General features: G+C 41.3%; 1 long non-coding RNA gene across 1 annotated transcript in view; it reads right to left on the bottom strand.

Moving 5' to 3' along the window:
• Positions 1–975: 975 nt before the first annotated feature.
• LOC124249545 (uncharacterized) overlaps positions 976–22,005 on the bottom strand; it is a 33,459-nt gene continuing 12,429 nt past the window's right edge. The window contains exons 4-6 of the long non-coding RNA XR_006891420.1: positions 20,926–21,238; positions 11,894–13,155; positions 976–1,287 (exon numbers count right to left, since the gene is read on the bottom strand). This is a non-coding gene — a long non-coding RNA (uncharacterized LOC124249545). The remainder of the gene's footprint in view (positions 1,288–11,893; positions 13,156–20,925; positions 21,239–22,005) is intronic.

The raw sequence follows: 22,005 nt of genomic DNA, 5'->3' as shown, positions 1-22,005 counted from the left end.
CATCACTAATGTGCTGATAAAAAGTTATTGGAACTCCGAGTAGGAGACATCCCGTTGCATTTTAAGTTTTAATTCATATTTCCGATTCCCTTTGAGGGAATGGTGGGTTTTAGCTGTCCCGATATCGACAAGGAACAGACACATGACAGGCATTCAAAAATGTTTATTGAAGGAGTGAATCGAACAAATGAATGAAACTAAAGATTCTGGCATGTTTGCTTTTCAAAGTAATGCTACCATAGACTCATCCTTCATTTGTATATTTCATATGAAACAAATGAGGTTTCCTTAAGGCAGAGGGCCGTGCCACATCTCCTGTTACAGTCTTCACAGAACCTGCTTGGTACAGTTAAAGCACAATAAATATTTTCTGAATAAAATAAATAAACTAATCAGGAAGAACACTTTAACAAGGCATAGCAAAACAGCAACTCTAACTCATTTGTTAAAGCTCATAGAACTCTATGCAAAAAAGAATGTATTTTAATGTATGTGAATTTACATCAATAAACTTAAAAAAACAAAAAAACTCTAAGAGGTTTAAACAATAAGAAAGGTCGTTATGCCACAAAGCAAGCACTCCAGAGGTAGGGTGACTGCCAGGTCAGTGATTTAATGGCTCAACAACATTAAGGATCCAAGTTCTTTCTCTCTCTCTTCTGCGATTTTTGGTGGTTCATCTTGTCCTCAGGGTAGTTCTCGTGGTTATGAAATTCGACAGTAGTTCCACATGTGACATCATCCAGACATGAAAACATTCAGAGGGAGAAGAACCATCTCTCTGTATCTTTTTTTTTTTTTAAAGAGTTTTTTTTTTTTTTAAGATTTTATTTTTTCCTTTTTCTTCCCAAAGCCCCCGGGTACATAGTTGTATATTCTTCGCTGTGGGTCCTTCTAGTTGTGGCATGTGGGACGCTGCCTCAGCGTGGTCTGATGAGCAGTGCCATGTCCGCGCCCAGGATTCGAACCAACGAAACACTGGGCTGCCTGCAGCGGAGCGCGCGAACTTAACCACTCGGCCACGGGGCCAGCCCCTCTCTGTATCTTTTTAAAAACAAGTTAACTTTCCCTAGCAGCCCCCAGCAGACTTTTCCTCATGTTTCAATGGCCAGATTTGTCATTCATCCATGTCCCAATCAAAAACTCCTAAGAGGTCAGAACCACATTGATTGGCTTGGAACATCAGTATGAACCCCTTCACCCTCCACCCTCAGACTCACCCTGGGACCAATCTTCCCTAGACACCTGGCTCTCCGGAGGAGGTTGTATCCACTCACAAAATCGAGTCTGTTAGGGAGCAAGAGTGGGAGGAAAGAAATTGGTAACGAACCGTAATGCTACATAAAACAGACTTTCCAAGTCTAACTACTGAAAAAATTAAATTTTCATTTATGATGAGCCTAGAATCTCAGGTACCAAGACAAAGTCTCAGAGAACTTGAACCCAAGTAAAGCGAGTTTTTGACATTCCTCCTCCTTGCCTCCCTCACAGATGACCCTCTCCCCCTCACAGATCTCACTCCCATCCAGATGCTCTGCCCTTAAGCCAACTCCCAGTTGCCCAGGAGCCCCAAGGCACCTCATTCAGACCTCCACTCCCAGAGCCAGGCCTCACCTACACCTCATAGACTCTACTTCTCCTTCTATCAAAGGCTAACCAGACTCCCACCTATTTTTTTAGGGTTCAGCCCTCAGCAATCTAACAGCTTATTTTTTTTTTTTCTCATTTCCTTTTAAATTGTTTCCAGGAATCCTGGACATACTATCTGGCCAAAGATATGCACATTTTTGCAAGTTCCTATGGAGTAAAAGTGAGTTCAATTCAGAAATAAATCTCATCTCAGAATGGTATGTGTGACCCTGTGGCAGATTGAAGAGGAGAAATGGGGGAGGGGAAAACTTCCTAGAGGCCCTCAAGCATGCACACATCATCTCTCCCAACATTTTCTTTCTCTTTCCTGTGCTCTGTATAGTCCATTCTTCTTGTATCAAGAGTAGGTAAGGTAATTATGACAGCTGGAAAGCTGTGGAGAGACGGGTAAAGAAAGATGAGTTGTAGGAAGCAGGAAGTCTCACTGCCTTAAAAGCTGCAGCTGAAGCTGTCGGATGGCTCAGCTCCCCCTACAGGACACCGTGTAGCACAGCAGCACACACAAGGAAGGTACCATTTTGTTGATTTCCTAGCCCTTCAATTTCACCTTGTCCTGCGCTATCATATAAGAACACTGAGTCATGGATACCATCTCCAGCCTCTCTTCACCAAAAACTTTTTCCTGGTCTTCCTTAACCTTTGCAAATAGACTCAAAAATCTGGGAGTAAATCGTTTTCCACAATTAAAAAATAAATTGCAAACATTCCCAGTGGGAAGTTGAACTGAAAACCTTCCAATGTCTCCTCTAAGTCTAAGATATCATCGTCCTTCCTGCCAGATTACAAGCTGTTCACGTAGTAGGCTCTGGCTTCAGCTCACGTATGACCTGTAAAGACTTCTGCACCTCTGTCATTAGATAGAGAAACAACTGCTGAAGCTGGACCATGGGACAGAAGGCATGTATGTCACTCTGGAAACCTTCAGACAGCCCAGGACTAAGAAGTCTCAATTCTTTATTCTAAGAAAAATTTCAGCAGGGTTGTGTGTGCATGCACATGTGCACACAGAGCCTCCTGCACGTGGGTGGATCAGAAGGAAAGAAAGAGTGAGAGAGAGAGAGAGAAGAGACTGCTCTCTGGTTTATGTTGTATTAAATTGCACTTAGAGAAAACGCAAGCAACATAGAGCTGACTTTCATGTTGCAGAAACCTCTTTCATCACAGTCAGACAAACTGTTAGTAATTGGGCGGCTGACAGAATTACGCCACAGTGCCATCTAGCTCTCACTACCAGAGCCTAACATCCTACTCCCAGCCTGATTGAGAGGCTTAGAGTTAGTCGCTGCCCAAGGAAACTCAGCTGACTGCCAGTATTTGAAGATGAAAAAAAGCAAAATTCCCAAAGGAAGTGTATGCCTAATAATAACTTATATGGTTGCTTACATGCCAAACCAATTTTTCATTAAAAATATCAAAACATAGATCTCCTTGTTGAACATAGGTTAAATGTTGTCCTGGGTTAGTTTTGTTAACCAAACTTCCACAAAGTTTGCATTAATTGCCTCTGATCCTCTTTGAAAAGCTATCAGCAGATAGTGTTCCAGACTATAGATCTAAAGCCAACAGGTCACTAATTTTGTAGCCTGGTTTAACAAAGATCTCTGACAATGACAAGCAGTAAAATTCCATTTTAATTCACTCACATTGAATAGTAGAGTAGTTCACATAGTATTTGGGCTAAGGAGTAAGGGGTCATATAAAATAAAATAATAAATGGGTGTCACGATTGCAGAAGATCAAAATTCCTTGCTATAGGCATGGTCTAGAAGAAAGTCTAAGAACCATATTTTATGATGCTTCCAGATAATAAATTCTTTCTTTATTTGCTTGAGGAAGATTGTCCCTGAACTAACATCCGTGCCAATCTTTCTCCATTTTGTACATGGGATATCGCCACAGCATGGCTTGATGAGTGGTGTGTAGGTCCACACCCAGGATCTGAAGCCATGAACCTTGGGCCATGGAAGTGGAGCACATGAACTTAACCACTATACCACCAGGCCAGCCCCCAAATAATAAATTCTTTACAAAAGTACCCAGTTTGGGAAATTGTGCTTGCTTCCCATTGCTAGTGCTGGCTAGTGGGAGGAAACACCAATTATCCAAACCAGGACTGGATTTCTTCCCTTCAGTAGACACTATCATGCTGGAGAGAGCATGACTTTTGTCTTTACATTCTTGGATTCAAATATTCAAACAAGCACTTTCTAGGTGTTTGGGGAAATTAACCTTCCTGAGCCTTTCAGTGTTATTGCAAAAAGTAGTGTAGACAATGTATGTAAAATATCTAAAACTATATTTTTTCAGATAGTCTTTACCATTCCATGTAAATGCTATTAAAACATCAAAGAGGAACATAATCGGGTGCTGGCGTCTTTGTGGGTGTCATTAGACAGTGCATGTTTGGATCCCTGGTAATCTGATTATGATTTGAGCCTGTGATTTATGAGGGGCAAAAGGCTCTGTATCACATTACCTCTCCTCTGCGTCATGGCTTCTGAAAATAGGGACAGTACATCTTTTAGCAGATTTAGATGTCTGGAATACCTGCTAAACTGTTTGAATGTCAAAGTCATAAGCACAAGGTAAATTAACCCGAAATAGAACTGTAGCAGAAAAGAGTCAAGTGTGAGTGCATTCGGCAACAGAGACGGTGCTCACGTGCAGGACTCCTTCTGACTTCAGGGGGACAATTTGGTAGAGAAATAAGCAACAGACCTACGCAACAAGAAGCCCAACTTTCCACATGGCCTTTCCATTTACTAGCTGTGTGGGTAGAAACAAATCTACTTTCTCAGGTTCTTAATTACCTTTTGTAAATAGGAATTATATTTTTACTACCTCTCAAGGATTGTTGTAAAAACAAAAGAGAGAATGCATCTTAAAGTCTTCTGCAAATCATAAAGTTACAAACAAATGGTGTTCCCCATCTCAGTAATCAATCCACCCCATGTAGTGAGGGCTTAAGCCAAAATCTAGCAGCTTCTGAGTCCTGTCTCTCTCCCCATCACCCACTACCTCCAATGTAGCAACAAGTCCATTCATCTCTACTCTCTAAACACGCCCTGCATCTATACACTTCTTTCCATCTCTACTGGTGCCAACTCGTGCACAGCACCAATCTCTCTCATCCAAGCTACTACGTGCACCTCCCAACTGAACTCCCCCTTCACACTCTGACCTCGCTCAAAAACATTCTCCAAGGGAACCCTCATACACTGCTGGTGGCAGTGTAAACTGGTGCAGCCACTACGGAAAGCAGTATGGAGTTTCCTCAGAAAATTAAGAACAGATCTACCATATGATCCAGCTATTCCACTGCTGGGTATTTATCCAAAGAATTTGGAAATACAAATGCATAAAGATACCTGCACCCCTATGTTCATCACAGCATTATTCACAATAGCCAAGACTTGGAAGCAACATAGGTGCCCATCAAGGGACGAATGGGTAAAGAAGATGTGGTATATATACACAATGGAATACCACTCAGTCATAAAAAAGGATGAAATCCAGCCATTTGTGACAACATGGATGGACCTTGAGGGTGTTATGCTGAGTGAAATAAGTCAGAGGGAGAAAGTCAAATACTGTATGATCTCACTCATAAGTAGAAGATGAAAACAACGACAAACAAACAGATAGCAAAACGGAGAATGGATTGGTGGTTACCAGAGGCGAAGAGGGGAGGGAAGAGGGGGACAGCGGTGACTCTGCTCACATGTGTGGTGATGGACTATAATTAGTCTTTGGGTGGTGAACATGATGTAATCTTCACAGAATTCGAAATATGTTATGATGTACATCTGAAAGTTATATAATGTTATAATCCAATGTCACTGCTATAAAAACAAAAATTAAAATTAAGAAAAAATCATTCTCCAAACAACAGTCAGAACGACCTTGTTACAGCATAAATCAACAGACAACCAAATGTTACGTACCTTCTTCTGGAAGTATTCAATGACTTTAGGAAATAAGTTAAACATGATCAGCCCTGCCCCATTCTCCATTCATACCCAGTTCCTCACTACCTGTCACTACTGGGCTCCAGCCTCTTTGGCCCCACCCAAGGTCACTAAGATGTTCTTCTTGCTTTTGTTCTAAAAGTTTTACAGTTTTAGCTCTCGCATTTAGGTCTACGAGGATCCATATAAAGTTTATTTTTGTATCTGGTATGAGGTAAGATTTGAGGATTTTTTTTTTTTGCATGTGGATAGCAATTGTTTTCACACCATTTGTTATAAAGATTATTCTTTCCCCATTGAATTGCTTTACCACCTTTATCAAAAATCAATTGACCATACATACGTGGGTCTGTTCCCAGACTCAATTCTGTCCTCATTAATCTATGGCTTTTTTATATATATGCTAAAACTGTGCTGTTTTGACTACTGCAACTTTATAGTAAGTTTTAAAATCTGGTAGTATTAAGCCTTTAAACTTTATTCTTTTTCAAATTGGCTTTGGCTATTATAAGTCCTTTGTATTTCCATTTAAATCAGCTTGTCAATTTCTGAAAAAAGAATCTTACTGACCTGGTCACTTTCTATCCCATTGACTGATTTTAACTCTCTGCATCGCACTTATTTTTTTTTTATTGTCTATCATCAATGTCTTCCCACTAGAATATAAGCTTTCTGAAGGGAGAGGAATTATCTACTGTTTCTTTTTTTCTCCACTGTATCTCCAGCTCCTTGAATATGGCCTTTCACATAATAGGTTTTCAATACGTATTTGTTGAATAAATGAATTCATTAGTCTAAGGAGTTGTTTTTCTCATGACAATCCCTATTGTTCATGAAATCTATGCCTTGCCATTGAAGAATTCAGGGGTTGATCACCCTCCCCCAGTGTCTTCTTGAATTAGAAGAGTTTTCAAGGCTACCACCATGTTCTCTGTACCTAGAAAGACTGAGAACAGCCAAAATGTAACGGAAGGAGCTTTGGCCTAATATTTAGATCAAATGTCTAGTTCTGTTCCGCCACTAACTAGGAGTGTGATCTTGGGAAAGTCACTTAACCTCTCCACAGCTCTTTTTTTTTTTTTAATCTGTAATTTGGGGGATAATAATTGTATCTGCCCCATCTGTACATTATGAGAATTCAATGAGATAATAATGTAAAGCATTTGGTACTTTGCCTGTCATGTAACAATTGATCATAAATACTAGTGTATCATTATTTAGATGATTAACATGTTTAGAATATTCTTTGGGTTGTTTCAAGACAGATTGAAAGCTGGAAAAAAAAAAGAAAAGTCAAAAATAAGTAACCAACCCTTTTTTAGAGGTAGGAATTAGGGAATTAGTAGTGACTCTGGGCCTGGCTGCCCCAGGTGTAACTTTGACCCACTTCCTGATCTGAAATGAAACTGCTTAGTTGACCCCTGCTTGTTACAACCATCGTTCCTTACCAACAAACCTCCTTTCCAGAAAGTAGGATTCAGATCTCCACCAACAAATGTTTTTCATTCCCAAATGTCTTCTATATTTTACTCAAACTGCTCTTCTGCCTTTATCTCAGGACCTGGCTGCCTAAATGTCAAAGAGACACAGCAAACCAATAGTTCGTTCAGGCGTGTAAGCCATAGTTCTTTAAAATCGGGCTATGTGAAGTTGGTGGTCTTCCTCACTAATGCCGTTATTTGCTAAAACAAAAGAAGATTGGGCAAGGGGGAAAGAAAGGCTGGGAGATGCTGAAGGAGGGTACCACCTGCTTTGTGTAAGTGTGTTTGTTAGGATGTGTGTGTGTGGGGGGGGGGGGGGAGTGTCAGAGAGACAGAGAAAATAAGAGAAAGCACTTGCATTGGCATTGGTTGTAACTTGGGAGGACACCTGGACCGTCTCTTTCTTAACGGCTACATCAGGGACTCAAATCTTCCTATGTCTGCTCAGGACAGGGTTGGAACCCGAAGCAGTAGACTGGAGGGAAACAGCAGCTCCACTCTGCAGTCAGGGGTAGACACAATGACTGGCTAAATTTGTCCATTCTTTGGCTGAAGCATTTGGCTTCAGTTAGTGTACACACAGCACCGGATGGGTTGGCCAACTGAAAGGCATTCAAGTGCCGTGGGAATACGGACTCTCTCTCCCAGAGTTCAATGACCTATATTGACCTTCACTATTTGAAGGACCCAAATAGGAGATAAGATTCTTCCACCCTTCCCAGGGCTGTAGAGATGAGAGTGTGGGCACAAAGTTCTATTATAGGAAGCTTCAGAACTGTTCAAAGGAACCATGACAGAGGAACTGATAGCCTGCACAGGGCAGGCGAGTGGAATAACCTGGACCCCAGAGGAGAACAGGTGATGTGTGAGAAGAGTGGGTCCTGGTCCTTGGCATGGCACCACACATGGCCCCTCTCAGCCCTGCAGGAAGCACCCTGAACCCTGCATGGCAGGGGGCACAGCTCACTCCCCACTGAGCGCACAGAGGACATGGGACATCACTAAGAATAGAGTCTCAGTTTCCTCCACAGTGGATCACACAAGAAAATCCAGACAGACTAGAAAAATGTTGTTCTTGTTGTTGTTTTTCTCACAGGGAGGGGATGTTTATCTCTAAGCTGGTCCTGCTTCCCTGACCCCTACTTGCCAAACACTTGTCCAACACGTTCTCCCACTTGCTTTCTCTGACAGAGCAGTGTGCTGGGCAGACAGGGAAGGGCACCCAGGAAAGGGAAGCCATAAGGAAATAAAAACTTGTCACCACGGGCCACCTTCAGGACAACTGGGAAGTACAGTGACCTTGGAGGAAAGATGCTAGGAGAGCACACAATGCTACAGAAGTGACACTTTTCAAAATTGAAGACAACAAGGTCCAGAGGAGCATCCCCACGTCGCAGCACTCTGAGTTTGAAAGCAGGGTCAACCATCAGAGCTCAAGACATGGAGAAAGCTTTACCTGGCTCCACCATCATTCCACTAAAGTAGAGACAGCAATTACCCCCAATCTACTGGAAGGAAAATGTAAGGAAAACAAGACAAAAGGAAGGAAGCTTACAGTCCGTGGGGCCCTGCTGGGGCCAGTACAGGAGTCCTGCCAAAGCCACCCTGCGGGTGCTCGTCCTATCTTAGTTTAAACACACCTGGTGACAGGAGTTTGCCACTTCCTCTGGAAGCCTACTGGATTATTGGCCACAATCCTGATAGAATGGTTTCTCAGACCGTGCCAACATCTATCCCCTGCAACTGCCACAGACGTGGAACTGTCCCCATGTTCTGCCTTTGAAGCAATAAAAAATTTCTCTTGCTCTTTCGTACAACAGCCCTTCACGCATTTGCATATGACTATTAGCCTGCCTTAATGCATCCTCATCCAGTCTATTTACCTCTCCTCCCATCAGTTCACGTGTGACAACTCTTGTAATCCTCAACATCTCAATTGCCTCCTTTGTCCCAGGTCAGTTCAGCCACTGGGCATCAGCTGGAGGTGGGAAGGGACCTCTGTCATGCTTCCTGCCTGTGACAGGCAATACGTCTGAACTCTTTTCTGAGAGCTAAGGAGAAAAGAAAACAGCGCTCTATCGAACAATGTAATTTCTGAGCCCAGTATAAAACTGTCTCTATTTTCTGAGAAAGCAGAAAAAGAAATAGTTTGACCTTTTCTGTGGTATTGTACAGAGAGGATACGAACAAAAGCCGCTTTAGCTTATTGTGGGCAGATGATGGGCATAAAGTTTAACATTCACCTTTCAAATTTAGAAGCAGAGTTTTTCTGTCTCTCTTGTTTCTGGCTGTTGACATTCACCCATCACCTCTCCTCACATGTGCATGCACACACACACACACATATGCTATGCTAATACCTTGAAAAAGAGTCCATATACATACCGTGTAGCTAAGAGCACCCAGGGGGTGGCTCAAGAAACACTCTGAAAAGGGAGCCTGTTTCTCTAGAAGATACCTGACACCCAGAGCGAACAAGGGATCTGAGAGCTTCTCATTGCTTCACAACAAAGGTCAGTGGGGTTTCCCCCAGACAGAACAGGCTTCCACTTGGACACAGTTTTCTGAATCAGGTCAAGAAGAAAGTACAGTTAATTTAGCTAATAAGCTAAATACAGTTAAATGGTCTTTCTGAGGACGGCTTTGTGCCAGAAGTCCTCAGAACCATTCAGCAGCCAATTCTGTATAATCAGACGTGCCGTTGGCTCCCCGCATGCATCGTCATCATTTTGCATCCAGTTCTCTAACACTCACTTTGGCCCTCTCCGTGGATTTTTATGAGTAGCTTTAGAGAGGATCCAGACAAGGGTCTCTTTTCAGCAAATGCTTGCTCTGCTACTGCCCTCCTTCGCATGCATTTCTCCCTTCCTCACTGAACTGTTCAGGTTTCTTTGAGGCACCTGAGACTTAAGGCTTGTGCTTTTCGTCTTGGTGTCTCCCATCGGATTGTCTTCTACTTTTTGATCCATGACCTGTTACTTTAGATGGATTAGAGATAAAGTTCCTGAACCAAAGAAATGGTAATGTAGTTAAACCAAAATAAAACACCAAGAACAGGACCAACAACAGATAGACTACTAATTAGGAAAGAATTGTATAGCAAAGGTTTCCTAGTTGGTGGCTTAGAATTCTAAGTACATTTTCTCATGGTAACCATAATAAGCACAGCATGCGATGTAGTTAAATTAATGTAATATTGCCCTACTTTGAGTAAAAGAGGCCTTGGGAACTGGCCTGAGTACCTGATCATCATTTATAATAATGTCTCATGGGAAGACACCCTCCTGGTCTTACTCACCAAAAGGCTTTTCCTGAAATGGCAGACATGATTGGATTTTACTTGTTTTTGTAGGACAAGGGAATGAGTGAACAAATGCTTTCATTCAGTCTTCAGACATTCATTAAACATTCACCAAAGGCAGGTGCTATGCTAGGCACTGGGGCTATAGAGATAGTCCTTGCCATTAAGGAGCTCAGAGTTGAGAGAAGAAGAAAAATAATTAGAGTGTCAGAGAATCATGTGATGGTGCAGAATGCTGGTTAAACAGGAAGAGTGAGATAATACAGAGGAAAAGACCCTGTGGAATACCGTTAAAGCTGCTGATGGAGGAAGGGGAGTGTGCCAGGGTAACTGGGAAGAAGGTGTGAGAGAGGTCAGAAGGTGGAATGGCATCACAGAAGCCGAATAAGAAGAGCACTTGAAGGAGTGAGTGGCAGTCACTCACTTCTCTTTGGAATGTACATTGCAGCCCAGACTTCTACCCTGAACTTGGAGCATCCACCTGCCCATCCCACATCTCCACATGGATACCTAACAGGCATCTCATCAAAACTGCCAACAATTAGAAAGCACATTTGGACAAATATATAGGAATAGATTTTTAAACTCTTAATCATAAGAGCTAGAACAAAAACCTGAGGCATGGAGGATGTCAGGAGTTTCTTGTGGAAGGTAAACTGTAAGATTTGCCTTAGGGAAGTTGTAAACGATGAAAAGAGGGAAGAAATCTTGAGTTTGGAAAGAAGAGTGTGAATCCTTGAACAGATCTGTCCATTAACCAAAACTTGACAAGTCAGATGATACATAAATTTCTTACGGCAAGACCCTAAGTTTGACAAACGTATCCCCCACCTTCTTGAGCACTAATTATCCAGTCTAAGGAAAATCTTCCTTTAAATTAGATAGAACCATGCTCAGTTGATAGATAATTTTATCAAATGTGAGTAGGTCAGCTATCAGGACAAGCAGCTTAGGACAATAGGGACATTTTCATTCCTCTTCAAACCACTTATTTTTATTTTTTAAGAAGTCTTAAGAATAACTCCCCGCCTCCCATCCATTGTTTCACAGGATAACCTGGAAACGAACAAAAACATCTCTGAACCAGATGGTTCCTCCTCCAGTGGGTCAGAGCCTACATTTTTCCATTGAGAAAATCGAGGTACAGCAGGTGCTGTTGACGTTCAAGCAGTAAGCATCCTGCTTCTTGTAAATGCACTTAATAAATAGGGAACTAAAAGAGAAGTGGATCTCAGCAGAATTTCCTCCTAGCAAATGTTCAGCAAATCCTTTCCAAAGTGAGGGACTCCGATGTTAACTTTTTAATTTGGTTTACTTGTTTCTCAGGGATTAATATTAACAACATTTTATGTGAAGCCAAATTATGGAACACTGTCATAGGTAAAATTTTATTTGGTACCAATTTCTTGATTTAGTCAGTTTTCTTCTGGAAGAAAATGTCTATGCAATCTACCCTCCTGGACCCCTGCTCCAGGCTCGGTGACATCACTCACCTCCGAAGTTGCCTTAGCAACTTGGCTAAAATTGCTTGATTTCCTCTGGAACTTCTGTGAAGATTGTTTCTGGAGTATTCAGTCTCTCTTTCCTGGGTATAATTCAGGAGGTAATGACTCCTGGTTTGGGTGCCAAAGAGTTAGTTTTTCCATTGCGTTTAGCCAGGTCTTGGCCATTAACGATAGATCGACATTTCTACCAAAGGTCAGATTCTCTACCTGCCACCCTCCATCATGTCTCCATGAGGGTCAAGGGCATCCAGGTATACTTTTCCACCTGCCATTGTCTCTGCTCAGGGACACTGAGAACTTAGCCCATGTTATTACCAGGATGTGTCTGTGTGCAACCTTTCACCCCACATCTGGTACACAGGACACCAAGGGCTGGAATAAACCATAACGAATGAAAATTCATTAGACAGGATTCTTGCTAGATTAGACTTCTTGCTAGGAACATTGACAAATGAGGCTGGGGATGAGTGGGGATCATCCGTTATTATTATTAGATATGTGGACCTACTCAAAGTAAGGCATAGCAGGAAACAAAAAATTAAGACTTAAGTTGCTTCTGGAGAAAAGATATTAGAGGTTCACTTAAGAAATATAACAGCACAGGCAGAATTTGATGGCCTGAAAACTAATATCACTGCCTTACCATGCCCAGGCCAGCATGCAGAAAGCTCCCCATGCTGTCTGCCCCAATCTCTTCTGCAGCCCCAGAGACCTGGAATCAAGCTTAGTTCTTCAGTCCCCCAGCTCAGACTAACAAAAAGGTACTGAGAGTCATGGGTAACTGAGTTTAACCTACTCTATGCCAGACACTGGGCTAAGAATTGCAGCAGGATATAGACCACGGCCTCTAAGCTCAAGAAATTTACAGTTTAATGAAGTAAATCCCATTATTCGACTTCGTAAAAATAAAATGAGACCCAGTCAAATTACAGTGTTTCTCTTGCATAATCCAAACATCGTTTGCACCAACGTATCCTGAGATGCTTGATTAAAATGCATGTCTTCCTGAGTCCCATCTGAAACTTCTAATTCAGAATATTTGATGGACCAGACTTGGGAATCCCTAATTTAACAAGCTCCCTGAGCGACTCTTACACCCATTAAACTTTGAGAACCATCAATAAATCACTTCATGAGAGTAAGCGCCTCAGAGAAGTCCCATGCTGTCCTTTTGAGGAGAAGAGTGGGAGTCAACATAGCAGGTTGTATTATCGGTGTCTGAGTCAGCCAGATGCAGTATGCTGATAAATCTACAGAAGAAAAGAAAGAAGAATCTCAGCAACATGCCATACTCCAGCGCTACAAATGGCCTTGAGGGAGTCAGGAGACCTCAAGCACTAGGAGAGAGGGCAGGAGTGACTCTCAGCTTGCACAAGCAGGTTCTTAAATGGGACTCTCCAGTGCAGTGCAGTGCAGTGCAGGAAGCTTTGCGGCACAGGGACCTGCTCTAGATCCTTCTGGACATGATGTTGAGGACTATACCCTCTTCTGACATCACTGATCTGTTGGATCAACTACCCACGGGTGAAAGAGCACGTGCCCTGGAGCCTGTGGACTGCAGCTGGAGAACATGTTGCACCTGCCCTTCTGTCATCTTTACTTTTTGACGCCGGCTGCCAGGCTGGCCCCAAGCAGAATTGTGAGGCTTTCAGCAAATGGTGTTTTTATGTGTTTGTCTTTCAGGGCCTTTTGCTCCTCTTTATGGCTATTGTAGTTTCTCTAATTAAGAAGAAAAGTAATTTGATAAATTATTTCACATAAAGTGTTAGGCATTTGATTTGCCGACTTCTCTCAAGGACATTAAATTTTAAGGAGATTGACTTGAATAGTTATTAAGGCATTTAAGGCCCTGAAAGGTCAGGCAGAAAGCAAATTTGGGGCTTCCAGGAAAGGCCTTCTTTCCCACTCTCCTCTGCAAGTCATAACCACATAGGGCAGAAGTTCAGGGAAGGGGTGAGAATAGATGGAAACTGGGCTCTGAGCATCTCTGGGTGCTTCTACCCTGAAATATTCCAGGTCTGGTATTTAACCTTGAAGTCGAACTAGGTCATTAGCTTTCAGTCTTTGCCATTGCCCATCCTCCCACATCCCCCCACCACACTAATGCTTTCATTCTCTGAAATAGTCATGTCATTCCCACATCAGTTCTTCTCATATTCCCCCTGCCTTGCCCGCAGTTTCTCTTCTCTAAACTGGTGTCTGGAAAGCCTTTGGGGTCAGAGGACCTGGAACTGTGTTCTACCATTTCTTAGCTGAGTGACCTGGAGTTTTTCCCTTAACTTCTTTGGCTCTCTATTTCCTTGTGTGTAAAATGGGCATGCTAATACTAACGCTCATAAGATTATTGTGAGGGTTAGACTATGTGATAGATGTGAGAGTTTAGCCTTGTAAACCTATAAACCCCAATTGATACTGTACTGGAGAAGAAACTGTCCTGCTCTGAAGGTTACTGATTACATCATGGTGACATCGGGGCAAAGACTGGACCTGGGTAGACACATATCTCAGGAGCAGCCATTGTAGAATGACCACAAAAGGGTCTATCAGAGGTGATGGAGATTATGGATCCACTAGTGACTCTCTTGAGCAGGTTGGGGCACACTTATTGATTGATTGATTTTTTATTGTGGTAACATTGGTTTATAACATTATATCAGTTTCAAGTGTGCATCATTATATTTTGATTTCTGTGTAGATTACATCATGCTCACCACCCAAAGACTAACTGCCATCCATCACCACACACATGTGCGTAACCACCCCTTTTGCTCTCCTCCCTTACTCCTTACCCTGTGGTAAGCACCAATCTAATCTCTGTCTCCATGTGATTGTTTGTTGTTGTTTTTATCTTATATTTATGAGTGAGATCATATGGTATTTGACTTTCTTTCTCTGACTTATTTAGCTTAGCATAATACCCTCAAGGTCCATCCATGTTGTCACAAATGGCTGGATTTCACCATTTTTTATGGCTAAGTTGTATACCATTGTGTATATATGCCACATCTTCTTTATCTATTCACCTGTTGATAGGCACCTAGGTTGCTTCCAAGTCTTGGCTATTGTGAAAAATGCTGCAATGAACATAGGGGTTCATGTGTCTTCATGCATTCATGTTTTCAAGTTCTTTGGATAAATATCCAGCAGTGGAATAGCTGGATCATATGGTAGTTCTGTTCTTAATTTTTGGAGGAATCTCCATACTGTTTTCCACAATGGCTGCACCAGTTTGCACTCCCACCAGTAGTGTATGAGAGTTCCTTTCTCTCCACATCCTCTCCAACACTTGTTGTTTCCTGTCTTGTTAATTATAGCCATTCTGACAGGAATTAGGTGATATCTCATTTAGTTTTTATTTGCATTTCTATGATAGCTAGTGATGTTGAACATCTTTTCATGTGCCTGTTGTCCATCTGTATATCTTCTTTGGAGAAATGTCTATTCAGATCTTTTGCCCATTTTTTATTTGGGTTGTTAGTTTTTTTGTTGTTGAGCTGTATGACTTCTTTATATATTTTGGATATTAACCCCTTATCAGCTGTAGGGTTTGCAAATATCTTCTCCCAGTTCTTAGGTAGTCTTTTCATTTTGTTGATGGTATCCTTTGCTGTGCAGAAGCTTTTTAGTTTGATTTAGGTCAAAACAGTAATCAAAAATCTCCCAAAAAATAAAAGCCCAGGACCAGATGGCTTCCCTGATGGATTCTACCAAACATTCCAAGAAGACTTAATACCTATCCTTCTCAAACTCTTCCAAATTTGAAGAGGAGGGGAAGCTTCCTAACTTATTCTATGAAGCCAATGTTACCCTGGTACCAAAACCAGATAAGGACAACCCAAAAAAAGAAAATTACAGGCCAATATCACTGATGAACATCAAAGCAAAAATTCTCAACAAAATACTAGCAAATTGAATACAACAATACATTAAAAAGATCATATGCCATGATCATGTGGGATTTATTCCAGGGATGGTTCAATGTCCTGCAAATCAATTAACGTTCTGCACCACATTAACAAGATGAAGAATAAAAATCACATAATCATCTCAATAGATGTAGAGAAAGCATTTGACTAGATATGGCATTAATTTGTGATAAAAAAAAAAAAACACCTCTGAATAAAATGGGTATAGAAGGAAAGTACCTCAACATAATAAAGACCATACATGACAAACTCACAGCTAACATCATTCTCAATGGAGAAAAACTGAAAGCTATCCCTCTAAGAAGAAAAGCCAGACAAGGATGCCCACTTTTGCCACTCTTATTTAACATAGTATTGGAAGTGCTAGCCAGAGCAATCAGGCAAGAAAAAGAAATAAAAGAGACCCAAATTGGAAAGGAAGAAGTGAAGCTACTACTATTTGCAGATGACATGATTTTATATAGGGAAAATGCTAAAGAATCCACCAAAAAATCTTTTAGAAATAATAAATGAATACAGTAAAGTTGCAGGATACAACTCAACATACAAAAATCAGTTACATTTCTATGCACTGACAATGAGGCAGCAGAAAGAGAAATTAAGAATATAATCCCATTTTCAAATGCAACAAAAAGAATAAAACACCTAGGAGTAAACTTAACCAAATACGTTAAAGATCTGTACACTGAAAACTATAAAACATTGTTGAAAGAAGTAGGAGAATGCACAAAGAAATGGAAAGATATGCCATGCTCTTGGATTGGAAGAATTAGCATAGTTAAAATGTTCATACTTCGTAAAACAATCTACAGATTCAATGCAATCCCTATCAAAGTTCCAAAAACATTTTTCACAGAAATAGAACATAGAATCCTAAAATTTGTGTGGAACAACAAAAGACCACAAATAAGCAAAGGAATCCTAAGAAAAAAGAACAAAGCTAGAGGTATCACATGCCCTGATTTCAAAATATACCAGAAAGCTATAATAACCAAAAGAGCATGATACTGGCACAAAAACAGACACACAGATCAATGGAACAGAATTAAGAGCTGAGAAATAAACCCACACATCTATGGACAGTTAATTTTCAACAAAGAAGCCAAGAACCTACAATGGAGAAAGGAAAGTCTCTTCAATAAATTGTGTTGGGAAAACTGGACAGCCACATGCAAAAGAATGAAAGTAGACCATTATCTTACACCACGCACAAAAATCAACTCAAAATGGATGAAAAACTTGGATGTAAGACCTGAAACCACGTCACTTTTAGAAGAAAATATAGGCAGGATGCTCTTCGACATGGGTCTTAGCAGCATATTTTCAAGAACTATGTCTGACCAGGCAAGGGAAACAATAGAAAAAATAAACAAATGGGGCACATTTAAAAAGGTCAGCACTTAAAAATGGGGGGAAGAAAACAAACACAGATAGAGGAAATAGCAAGGCAAAAGACTAGAAGGCAGAATCTGTAAAAGAGAATGGAGGTGGCAACAGGAAGAGCGCAAAGAGTAGAAGAGCCACCAGAACAGAGAAACACTAGAGTAGAAATCAACAGATGTCTGCTGCTGAGCGGGGGCAAGATTGTTCAAGCTACACCAAACCCTAAATAATGTAGTTCCTAAACAACAGTCTCTGTGTGGCCTGGCATCCTGCTGCTTCTTTTCCTTCAGGAGGTCCATGCAATGCAACTTCTGTTTTTCTTAATTCTATACGTATATTGAAAACAAACCCTGTCACTTAAGGAAACCCCAATGGACCTCCTTCTTCCCGCTTGAAAGAGCCTAACACCCAAATGGTAGGTTTTATTTGAGGTCATGATCCTCTTTTGTTTGGCCCAAAACCCTTGGATCATTTACTAATGGTCATTTAAAAAAAAAAATCCACCAACACTTCCTGAAATTTAAAAAAGAAATCAATATAGTGACTAAATAAATAAATATGATTATAACTAGATTTGAAGAAGTGACATCCATGCAGCTGAGAAAACACCAAAAAAGTAATATTCATAAACCCTGTTTGACACACAGACCTGCCTGAGGAAGCTCTAGACCCGTCACTGTCTCACGATAACCTATGTGAATCCATAAAGCAGAATCTCCTAAGAGGGCGATCCATGGAGCAGCTTTAGGGAAACAGGGAATTCCACGAAAATGTACCAACATTTGGAATTTATATACTCTTTTTTATCCATTGATTTCACCAAATTCTCAAAAACCACTGACTTAGATGTTCATAAATACCTTCTTTCTGGGACCCCTTTGACCTCTCAGTGTATTTTACAAATTTAATCTTCTTTTATTGGTCGTCCCCATAGCTTGAGTTTCAATCCTAAATAATGACACTCTTTTCCTACGTCCTCCTTTTTCCCTTTCTCTTTTCTGGTTCCTTCCTTCTTTATTGATCTCTTCCCTTCACCTTTTCTAACTCCCTCTCCAACTTCCCTCTCTCTCCTAACTTTCATTAGGCCACCAGTGACTTCTGTGTTTCTCATCTCTCAAAGCTAAAGAGGGTGCTAATTCCTCATTTAAAATATTTCATCTAAGTCTCAATCCTTCTTCTCCTCCCTCCATATTTTTGTAGATCTATCCCCACCCTTCCCCTCTGGCAAGTGCCTGGAGAGTCACACAGTGTGAGTCACTGTGATATTAATAATGTTCTTCATGTAGGAAGATGACATCACTAATTCACCATCAGTGGGACATGTGCCCTTGAGCAATTTTCTCCATAGTAGGAACAAGTGAGCATTGATATTTCCACATGCCTCAGCTCAGTGCCCCCAAGAACAATTTCAAGAACCTTCTAAGCTGAAAATTGGGGTACAGAAGAGGACCCAGAACAGAAAGAAACCAATTTACTGTCTGCTGAGGTTCTGATCCAGGGCAAGAAGAGTCTTAGGAGGCCCATGCCCAAAACTCACAGCAGTCAGAACATTTTCACTGAAATTGATTTTTTTTATAACTGTCTAATTTTTATTATTCTTCCCTAATTTGAAAAAAATCAGGTGTCAAGTATTAGAGTCCTCAATAATGAAGTTGCCAGGTGGTGAGCATGGGTATGTAACATCGTCTCTGATTCTCCCAAACATCCTTAGGAAACTGAAATTCACTGAGATTAAGTAAATTGCAAAAGCCACAGAGCTAGTAAGTGTTAAACCCAGGATTTGAATCTCCTTTTCTTTCCATTACACCACACTGTCATGTGTGTTACAGCTTCAGTTCCCCTCTTCTTGGATGTTAATAACACGAGCCCGGTTACGGCAGAGAAGAGCCCGGCAGTAGCTTAAGTGACTGAGATCCTCCTCTTGTCAACCTCCCCTTTCACAGCCCCTGTCCTACACCAAATCAGAGTCTCTTTCAGTCACTGGAGATATGATGACTAATGCTTGTCCTCAGAGTTTTACGTGTATTTTTATAATATGCTACCTTATCCCTGTCACGGAAGTGGAGTCCATTCTATGCCTGGCTTTACTGGGCACTTAGCAGTTTTAATTACTTTGACCAGCTGGTGCAGGAAGCTGTTGAAATGACCTCAGAATAGTTTGTTTCCTTTCTGTCGTGCCAAGAGAGTGATCATTTCTTGATTGGAACCAGATGTGCCATCTGTGCTCCACATCAAGTGAGGGCTCTTAACTATCAGTCATATACTGAGCTTTGGTTGCATCATGTATGTGTCCTTCTTCCCTACATCCATTATAAGCAAGATGGACATTGTCTCTGTGTTAATGATGATGACGGTACCCACAATGACAATAACAATAATGACAGATAGCATAACATTAGCTACCTGTGATATAGCAGGCAACATGCTATCAATTGCTGGAATAGGATTCCAGAAGAGACCTGCTGACATCAGACACTATACATTTAGTCACTACTATATGTTGTTGCAGAAATTCTGATAGGGGTAATTTGGGAAAAGAGAAAGGAGGCTCTTTTAAATGTAAGTCAGTTTCCTGGCTTTGAGGATTAGAGAGAACTCTCAATTCTATAAGCATTTGTTAGATGCCTACTATATCCTAGCCTTTTTACTAAACAGCAAAGAGATCCAGAGATGTATAAAAAATCTTAAATCTAGCTCAGACATGCAAGGAAAAAGACTTTCAAGATGAGTTGGGGGAAGGGAGACTGAGAAAGAGAAGCATCCGCAAAATGTAATAGGAGTCCAGAGGAAGGAAAGAGTAAATCTGACCAAGAGAATCTGGAGGGGATTTTCACGGAGGTTGGCATCAAGTTGGTCCTGAAAAGGTAAAGAAGATTTCTGTACATGGAAAGAAAAAATAAGAATTTTCCCACTTAAGGAATCCACCAAAGTTCCTAATAATCACAGCTACCGTTGTCGGAGTTATTCTGTGTACCCAACGCTATTCACATTACATTATATACATTGATTTATTCAACCCTGATAACAATCTCAAGGGTAGATATTATCTTCTCTACTTCACACATCATAAAAGTAAGGTTCTTGGAAGTTAAGTAGCTTGGCCAAGTGCCTAGGCTGCCTGAGGGCTCTCTGGCTCAAAACCTCTTCCCACTACCCAACCTTACCTTCACGTCACATTTGGGATGTGTTTCATGGTTGTCAATATCATCCTTGTATAAGAACTACATTAACCAATCTATTAATTTCTGTCGTATATTTAAACAATTTTCTTCATGGTATGGAAAAAGACACAGAAACAAGAAGCAGGTAAGCTCTAGCCACGGCATAATGATAAAATAATAAGAATAATCTGTCAGTATTATTATGTTGTTTAATATATATTGAGCTTTACTATCTGCCAGATACCGTTCTGAGTGTTTTACGGGTATTAATGCTGAACTGCTCTCTGAGTAAATACTGTTCTTTCCCTAGCTCGCAGAGATGGGCGCGTCAACACATGTCTACATCGCTGGATTCTAGGCTAGCCTCCTTTCCCTTTTGATTTGTGGAGTTGTGCTTTGTGTTTGTGGGGAGATCATTTTATCTCAAGCGTATTTCATTTAAATCATATCCAAACTTTACTGCTTCTTTGACTGCCTCCTTCCCTGACACCACTCTCACCTTTAAGAAAAGCTCTAGATCCGCCCACCTCAGAATCCAGTCTATTCTTACCGTCCCTGGGCAAATGGATTCCACTGCAATTCGGTGCAGGCTCTGCTGATTGAGCATTCCAAGGGTCCCTAAGTCCCCTCCGGCGTAAAGGGCAGTGACGTGGATTGCATAGGATGGCTGCCGGGCCAGCTTAGAACACATTTAGATGCTTAAAATACCAGCGCAGTCAAAGGCCAGCCTGCCAGATGAACACTGACTGGCAGGAAGAACAGACATTCCAGAGAAAGCTCTGTCTCTCTTCAAGCCCCAGCTCTCATCCGGAATTCACCGCGGTGGTTGGAAAAAACAGCCAAGAGCTTCAAGAGTTTGCATGCTGCAAGAGAAAAGAGAGGAAAGGAAGGGAGTTGGTGGTGCACCTTTTCCTCCCCGAACCTCCAGTCTAGCTGGAGAAAACACACAGCCATGTAACTGGCGGCAGTGCTCAGCCACTAACCTCCCTGAGGCCCTTCCTGGCGACCTCCATCCCATTACACATCCTTAGTCCAATCAATCTCCCTCTTCTCTAGACAAGAATTTTACACCTTCTCCTCCCACCTTAAAGCTCCAACAACGCCTCTCGTTCTCAGCTGATGACATGGCTTCCTATTTCCTACAGAAATTAGACACAATTAGAAAAGGACTGCACATGCTTCCACCTATCAATCTACCAGCAGCTCCTACCTATAAGAGTCGTCTTATCTCCTGTTACAGTGTATGCACTATCCATGGTCCTAGCTGGGGTCAACCCCTCTACTGGTACTCTGGGTCTCACCCCCTTTCACCTTCTCAAGGACTTTGCTCGCTCCAATATTTCATCTCTTTCCTACATAATGAATTTTCCTATCTGGATACAAACATACTTTTTAAAATCTCATTTTAAACCCATCTGTCAATCCCACTTCTGCCTTCAGCTACTACACTATTTCTCTGCTCCTCTGTATACCAGGAGTCATCAGGAGCAGTCTACACACAGTGTCTTCTCTTCCACTCTTTGCACTCTCTCTTTTTATTTCATTTTATTTTTTATTGAGGCCATATTGGTTTATAACATTACATGAATTTGTAAATCATTATATTTTGACTTCTGTATAGACTGCATCA

This window comes from Equus quagga, chromosome 13 (assembly GCF_021613505.1).
Source record: "Equus quagga isolate Etosha38 chromosome 13, UCLA_HA_Equagga_1.0, whole genome shotgun sequence".
In the NCBI taxonomy this organism is placed as follows: domain Eukaryota; kingdom Metazoa; phylum Chordata; class Mammalia; order Perissodactyla; family Equidae; genus Equus; species Equus quagga.
Note: the sequence above shows the minus strand (reverse complement) of the source record. Positions and strands in the feature narration are given on the sequence as shown.